Source organism: Apus apus, chromosome 4 (genome assembly GCF_020740795.1).
Source record: "Apus apus isolate bApuApu2 chromosome 4, bApuApu2.pri.cur, whole genome shotgun sequence".
Taxonomy (NCBI): domain Eukaryota; kingdom Metazoa; phylum Chordata; class Aves; order Apodiformes; family Apodidae; genus Apus; species Apus apus.
In genome coordinates, this window is record NC_067285.1 from 2,076,209 (window position 1) to 2,084,846 (window position 8,638).

General features: G+C 40.6%; 1 long non-coding RNA gene across 1 annotated transcript; it reads right to left on the minus strand.

Moving 5' to 3' along the window:
* Positions 1-705: 705 nt before the first annotated feature.
* LOC127384622 (uncharacterized) lies at positions 706-8,089 on the minus strand. The gene is made up of 3 exons (XR_007889463.1): positions 7,972-8,089; positions 1,196-1,359; positions 706-774 (listed from the first exon to the last, which is right to left on the minus strand). It is a non-coding gene; the product is annotated as an uncharacterized LOC127384622 (long non-coding RNA).
* Between the last annotated feature and the right edge of the window lie 549 nt (positions 8,090-8,638).

Consider the following 8,638-nt stretch of genomic DNA (forward strand, 5'->3'; position numbering starts at 1 on the left):
CCACTAGACTCATAGCTGTATCCAGGTAACAAATAAAATGGCAAATGAGAGAAAGAATACTGGAGGTCATGGAAATACAGACCTATAAAGATACACCTCGGATTCCTATGCATACTCAAGTAACAAGGTAGGACTGCAGGGAACAAGTTGATGGCTTTCTTCGTGCAGAGCTACAGACAACTATGCTTTTTCACTCCAATTCATTTGCTTATGGGGAACCAGGGAAATTTTTGACTAGAGCTGGCCAAAGCCTGATCTTCTCAGTCTATAAAAAATTTAAACAGTTTGATCCCATTTCATAAATGTTGACATTTCCCACGAAGGGAGAAAATATCATATAAAAGTGTTTCTTTAAAAAGAAATGGGAAAGGACCCTCCAGCCTGGAAAGCCAAGGCATGAAGCTTGCTGCACCCTAACTCCTTTGCCAGGAGCTGAAGCAGCACCATGGGGTCCCTGAGCAGGAGCAGTGGTGCTTGTGGGAGCTGGGGCTTCACATTTTGAGGACATCACTGCCAGAGTCAGCTCAACCCATCCTGCACACACTGTCCCGTGCTGAGGCAGGGAGATTCGTATGGTGTGAGATTGGTGTGGTGGGGCCTCCTAAAAACCGGCTATCACTTTATGTGGTCCTGGTGAGGTCCCCTAAAAACTGACCACACTTGTTGTGGTTCCCTGGTAATCCATAAGATAATGGAACTGCTGACCTAGTAAGGACTGTCCTTCCTTCCAGGTATCAACAAGTGCCTCTGCCAAGTCTTTCAGCTACAAGGAGCCTATATGGGAATAAAAAAATTAAAATAAATAAATAAATAAATAAATAAATAAATGGCTCAAAATAATATTCCTCGTAGCATCATTAGAGACCACTAAAATTCATGTACTCAATGTCAAGAGCCAGAGCTGTGGGGAGGTCCCATGCATTCCTTTACACAGGGGTCAACCTCACTGAGAGTCAGGATTAGCAGTGGGTTGAGTCATGCTCCAGTCATTTCCTTAAAGAGAAAAGGAACAAATAATGGAACTGACCCAGAGTTGTGATAATCCCACACCATGGTTTTGGTTGCCTCTGAGTCCCCAGTGTTTCATCGTGGCCAATGTCAAAGGGAAATCCCACGAAACTCCACCTGGTTGCAGAGCTGACTTCTGTGAAGTCAAGATCTGAAATAGGATGGGAGTAGATATTCCACAACACACCTGATAAGATGCAGCCAAAGAGGAGACCCAGAACAGTAGTTTTTCTTCTGCCATTTAACATATAACCCTGAGGACATTGTCTTAAACAAAGGCTTGAACTCTGAATAAATTGTAATTCTAGCAGCCTTGAAACCCAAGAGAGTGCAATCCTCACCAGGAAGATCCTGAAGGGGGGAAGAAAAGAAAAAAAAACAATAAAATAAATAAAATAAACTTGATAATTATGAAATAGAAGATAACACATCCATAGTTTTGCTAAGTTTGGGATTGACTAGAGGAATCAAAGTGGTAGCCTGGAGAGAAAAATCTGTATTTGAGGTGTGAGGTTAACTAACAAAAATCAAACTTAAGACTGCAGATTTAAAGCAGAGCTAACACCTCTAACAAACCTTACAAGAAAAAGTATCAGATTACTTTTCATGACTGAGAGGCAAAGCTAAGAAAAATATCTGAGACAGAAGAGCGGTTATTTTTGTAGCTTTGAAAAAATACGGAACTAGCACAAAAGATAATACGATACAAGACAGGTAATCCAATCATTTTAGAGTTTATGACTGCAATCTTCTCCACATGAGAGACTTGATTGTGCCTCGTTCCTTTCCCTAAGTGAATAAATTCAGGGAATCACAAGCGCGATTATTCAGATTTGTGTTTTCTTCTCTGGTTTCAAATGTCAGAACCAAAGGACTGGTGGCCTTGAGTGCTGCAGGAAAACTTCACACTGGAGCCTGAATTTTATCTGTGCCTGAAGCAAGATTAATACAAATTGTACTGCTCCCCCAGTTTGTTTGTTGTTTTTTTCTTTAACAATTTCAATTTAGAATATCTCTTACATCATAAATGGAAAATGGGGTAGTGTAAAGATAAAGGAACTGAAAATACTGAGAAAACAGTGAGCTATGTCTAAGGAAATGTCATTAGCCACATGACACTGGGATCTACAACAATGTCCATGTCTTAAGCAACAGCAAGGACATCATTTTGACTAATAGGACATAACATAGAAACAGATGCAGCACACAGGATGTTTTCAGTGACCAAATCTAAATCATAGAATTCAAAATTCCTGTTCACCTGCCTAATTCTGAACTGATCCCAGAGTCTTCAACTCTTTAAAATACTAGTTTTGGTCACTTCTAGTTTCAAATACAGCTTTGCACCCACACTAAGTCCCTACATCTTGTCAGGGTATCCCAGTCTAGAAGCCACTACCCTTGTATCTATACCTTATAGCACAATCAGCTGGAAAACAAAAAATGGCACATTTCTCCATTCCAGACATGCCAAGGGGATCCCCTCCTGGTACACAAAGGTCAGTGTCAAAAGGCTTCACACTAGCCAAGGAAGAAGCAGAGTCTTAATTTCTCTAACTTCCTGAGAGATTTTTTTTCAGCTATCTGGGTTGAAAGCGTGTGCCTTGTGCTGGCCATGTTCTACTTTTCAGAAAATCCTAGAGATACTGACCTACAAGCAATTAGGGCACTTCCTGGAGAGAAAGGAGACCTTGACCAAGTTCAAGGGCTTTCTTACTTATTTTGCATTAAGTCACCATTGAAGAAAATATAGAAAACTTACAAGAGCAGAGACCAAAACTTCATGCTCATTCTATTATTCTAACAAAGAGTCCACAGCCACCTGCTTAGTCCTCCCTTCCTCTATTCTGCTGATTTTGGGGGAGATCACCTGTAACAAGCTACCGTAAACAAAGGACCAAGGCTGGGAGGTGTGGGATTTAGGTGCCTCTAACATCAGCATTTCCCAGTGATTAGTTTGGGCACTCAGGACCTTTGCTGTCATGGGTAACTAGGACTTTCCAAGATGCTAAACTCTCCTTGGGCACTTGCACAGGCAGCTCAGGCATCTAAATTAGTTCTCTGCACCCTCTTCCCAGGACAGAGGATGAGGTGGCTGCTGTGCTACTGAGCATAGGCCTGAGAAAGTCCCTTTGTTCATCCATGCCCCTGACTGAGTTCAGGTTGGGAGCATGTTTGGAAGGCCACCTCCCAGGACTCCCCACTTCCCTGAAGTGGTTAGCATCACACATCTGTTGTGAAGCACATGGGCTGGATCTCTTTTGGCTGAAGCTAAACCAGAAGGTGTGTTCCAGCCAGTAACAGGTCTGCAGTCAGCAGGACCAGACTCGACAGCATCTGAAGTGAGCAACCTGCAAACACATTTATTGGGGACATCTGGTACTCAGCACCAACAATTTCGCCTTGCAAATCTGTTCCAATGAGTCATTGCCAATCCATCCCCTCACTCTTCAAAAAAGATATTCTTTCCCAGTTTAGGATGTGGGAGCAGACTGCAGAAGTTCAGGGCTACTACCACACGAGTCCCCACACCCAAAGTTTTCAAAGCACCTCTACACCTCAGCCTGGAAGAAATGTGGGTCTTGCTCATGTTTAAGCAAGGGTAAAAAAACATCAATAAAATAGTTGGTCCAAAGTCACACAGTGTGACAGAAACAAAATCAGAGCAGAAACCAAATTTCATCATTGTTCTCGTGCTTGAACCTAATAACTCTTATTAATTAAATAAATCTGATATTTGATTAACCTTGTATAAAATTCTGGGAATTATATGAGCCCTCTCCCATATGTGGCACTGGAAATATCCCACCATTTCTAGAATAATTCAGCAGTGGGGATATGAACAGAGCAGAAAGACCAAAAGGCAGTAAAACAGCAAAAGGAAATTGGCTGCTGCTTTACCAGTTTCCTGTTGGGGCTCTTCAGGCTGTATTGCTCAGGACAACCATTACAGAGAGGTTTGCAGTTCTGGAAAGCTTTTATTGACCTCTCTGTAAATACAAAATGGTCCATGAATTAAATGGGAGGGTCACTATGAGGAAGTTCAACAGATCTGGCAGATTCTTGAGAATCAGCAAGAGGAGGGATCAAGGGGACTGATTGAAAACATGCAGTTACTGTGCAAAGGATTCCTTTTCTTGGGAGCAAGCTCCCTGGGGTTTTCTAGGCCAGGATTTACAAGGGTAATGAAGGGTGTTGTTTTTTTCCCTTCTGTCACAAGAATTTGGGCTAAAGACAGAGTTACAAGCAACTGCCTCAAAAGCTTGCCATCACCCAAATGATCCTCTTTCCCCCCCCCATGTTCACAGACTCCCTCAGTCCTGTAACATCTCCTCTCTTGAGATGGGACTCGGACTTTTGCACCACTGAGCTCTGTTCTCTCAGCCACAGTCTTCCCCCTGCTGCTGCTGCAAGCTTTTTCTCTAATTACACCAAAAATGGAGCAAAAGTGGCTCTGCAAAAACACTTGCTCTTGGATTATCTTTCCCTCCTTTTCCTGTTTCCCTCTCAGTTGTTAGTGTTAGAAAATCAATACTTTATTTCTCTTTCTTTTTACTTACAACTATCACCTTTACATGAATTCCCCTGTTATTATAAGAAACTGTTTTATCCAAATGGGCATTGTAGGTTCTTGATTTGAAATAAACTTCTTCAATTAGCTAAAAAAAGTAGAGGGCATAAGGTTTATTCTACTTATCTCAATATTAACATTTTTATTTTTCCCTCACTTCCTTTTTCTTTAAATCAAGAATCACTGCAACCCCAAGGACTTATTTGCTGGGGACCTGTGGATTCATGATTCCGATCAAAATCTCCTTGAGAAAATCCTGAATCATATGAGCTGAGCTCTTGCTACTTAAAGTTCCCAGCACATTAGCACTGTGGATATAAAAGCCTGATCATGACTGAAGAGACATCTATGCTTTGGTCTTGAGATCTAGATGCTTTCTATACAAAATAGGAATATTTAACTCAAGAAGTTACAATTATCTTTGAAAATTCTCGTGTATCCATTTAATCTCAAAACTCTCTACATTTCAGGGCTGCAGTAAGCTCTCCCTTGAAGCTCTGCTACTGGGGCTGTTGTTTTTAAGCAGGAAACCCACTTTAGGATGTGCTGACAAAATCGGCTTTTCTGTAATTTCCTCAGAAGAAAAACACAATTATTACAGTGCAGAAATGCTCGTTTATCACGTTTCATTCGTACTGGTGTAAAAGCCTTGGACAAGGACACAGCTGAAGTCTGTAAAATACAGATGTGTGGGAATCGCTGCCTGAACCCAGGTGGGACCAAAATCAGAGGGTAAGGAGACAGAGGAGAAGAATTATTAGCTCTTCTTTGACTGACAGTTTCCAGACATTAATGACCTTGAAGACTGACCAGCGAGCCAAGTGTGTGTTAGAGGACAGAGAACTTCTTCCAAGGTAGGCACCTCGTTTGCAAATCCCCAGAGTCCTCCCAGATATGAAATAGAAAGCTTAGTCAGTTGGTGAAAGTGAATAAGGGGGCAGGCATCCCAGAGCCAGAAACTGGTAAAACAGAAAAATCTATACTTACTTTAATTTAGTGTAACAACTTGGAAGTTTGAGAAGACCCTGCTTCTTGGGTTTGTTTTTTGTTTTGGCCTTGAAGATGTGTATACAAAAACGTTAATGTATTAAAGCAATAGTAGGTTTTGGAGTGTATAGTCCTACAGTGCACAGTAATTTTTGTGCCACGCAAAGGAGGGGCTTGGGGGGGAATAAAACTGAGAAAATGGAAATAAAGAGATGCCCGAAACCTCAACAAAAAATATAGAGGGGGGAAAAAAAAAAAGAAAGAGGGAATATGAAGACAGAATGCAAAAAGCTGCTTTCTGAATGCCTCCAGGCCTGACTTTATTTGTTTTGTTTTACCAGTCATGAGTAATTTGGCTACTCAATAGTTATGCAGAATCCTTTTTAAGCCCCTGTGTTGACATTATGATTGCTTAAATAGCTAAAAATATGTTGATCTCTAGTGGCACACAAGTGGGTGAAAAAAACCCAACAAAACCAAAACAAAAAAAACAACCCCAAACCAAAGAAGAACAGGAAAATAATTTCAGAAAAATATTCAGAAGGCATCTGTAAATTGCTTCCATTTGTCATGCTTAGGAAGAGAATACATTCTGCAGATCAAATCCTTTAATCCTTGCAAATGTGATCAACTTTGTATGACAACAATTCTACCTATACAGAAAAGCAGATATTTAAAGTCTCCTTCTTTCACTGAGATAATGCAAAAAGACACTACTGGAAGAAGAAAACCTGTCACAGCACCTTCTTTCCCTCTAAACTCTTCCTATAAATACAGAACTATTTATATGTTTTCCCTTACCTTTTTTTTTTTTTTCCCTTTCTTTCTTTCTTTCCTCCAGAACAAAATCAAGCTGTCCAAAAAATAAGCCTGGAAAGTGAGCTGAGATGCTTTGAGCTTTCCCCAGCAGTTCAGAGCTGCACACACTTCCCAATGGGTGCATGTAGACCAGAAATGTCCCCGAGCCAACACTCCAGCACTGCTGTCCTGTCCAGGACCTTCCTGGGCTCTCTCCTGATGTGAATGCCTCTCAATGGGGCTCTCCTCCAACTGCTCACCCCCAGACTTTTCTGCCTAAGACACCATAATTATTATTGCAGAATGCTAAGAGACCACAAACAAGGAGGCAGCATGATGCCAAGTTATTGTATTTTTTCTCCAGTTCCCTCCTCCTGCCTCTCTCTCCTGATTTCATGGAAAAATTATTTAAAAGCATGGAAAAATCTCACCACGGATCCCTAGCACCAAAATTAGGCTATCCTTCCTCTATCCCCACACACTGCTTCCCAACAGGCTTAGCACAGAAATGCTCATCCTAAATCATACTGGAAAGGATCACATCAGAAGCCACACAATTAACTCCATTCACCTAAACCTTTATCAGGGATAAAGATATTTTTCACTCATCTCTTCACTAGACACCAAGTCAATAATTTAGAGAAAGGCTCCTCAATTACTCCATTCACTTGAAAGATATCAATACTTGGGAGAAAAATCTTGTAAAATTCAGTGCAGTCAAGTGCTGACTTTAATGTTGCTTCTTCAGAGGATGCAGAGCTGAGTCTTGCAGACAATTCCCCTGTCTGCAAAACACAGAGGAAAAGAACAGACAGCACTGGGAGATTCCTCAGTCCTCCAGGAAAAGAGACAGAAATGAAAATACTAGACTTTTACTTATGTGTTTATAAAGAGCAAGAACAAATCATTTCTATTTAAAGGAATGATACTGGCACGTGCAATTGTCAATGGCCCATTTAGTCCAGTGTCTTTTTTAGCAGTGGTGGTCCATGCTGGAAACTTCTGAGAAAAAGGGAAGGAAATAAAACAAAAATCCTAAACCTTCTGGCATGTGAATGTGAATAAATGTGATTTTTAATTCAAATGCAAATGGGAATAAAAACAGAGTATCTTCATATTGTGAGGGAGAAGTATTAACAACTTGAGAAGCCCTTCTGGTGCTACAAGGCTGAAAGGTCTTCTAAGTAAAATTTCTGAGACAAACATGAGTTTTTAGAGCAGGGATCAAAATTAAGATTTTACTGAGTGAAATTGTCACTGAGGCTGATTTTCAGCCAAGATTATGTATATGCCTGATACACACACATGTGTGTTTTCACTTGGTCAGCAGAGAGTTTGAATTTCTTATGGAGACCACCAACTTCGCTGGACATGTTTCAGTTCTGAAAAAAAACTGAACTGAATTTAACTCATTCTTGCCAGAAGCAACGTGAGCAAAGGCCAACATCTACCCCCACACACACACATCCAACAACATTACAACAGCAGGGTTAACAGCTGTAGCTGCATGGAGAGTTTAGCAGAGGTTTTAATTAGTTTAACTATTGTTTTAAAGAAACTAATTCAATAAAGACACAGGTATCTCACTGCACAAATCCCTATCTTACCTTATCACTACCAGCAGCAAATGAACATCACTGAAAATTCAGCCAAGGTACCAACAAGCTGCTCATCCTCCTCAGCCCAGGCTTTCAATTATCACACACAATGTTCCCGTGTCTTCAAGAAAACTTTCCTAAAAACCACCTGGTAATGAAAAGATTTAGATGAAGATCTGATGCCAACAGAGAATGTCCACTCATCCCAACTTTAGGAAAACTCAGTTTCATAAGAAAGGACACAGGGTTTTATCTGTGAGTTGGAGGTTTTGCCATGTGAATGGGTCAGATTCAGCATTTTGGTTCCAGTGAGGTAATAAAAAACCTCTGGGTGACAGTCCCACCTTTGGTACGAGCACAATTTTAATTTGTACTTCCCTGAAACTCCACTGTAATTCATTAATGTAGGTACCATTAAACAGGAGTTGTAGGGGAATGAAATAAAAGAAGGGCTGATAGATAGTGTTGCATTGATGGGTTCCGCTTGGTTGGTAACACCAAGTGGCAGAATGAGAACAGTTTTTAAGATATGATTAAATATAAATTTTATCAAAGGAGCAGTAAAACATTATAGCTTTAGGCTTTTTAAATTCTGTACACATTCTAGGTTTCCAAAAATAAAGCTTCAGCTTCTTAAAATTGAATGTCTGCCTTGTATCATTTCAGCAAGTCCTCA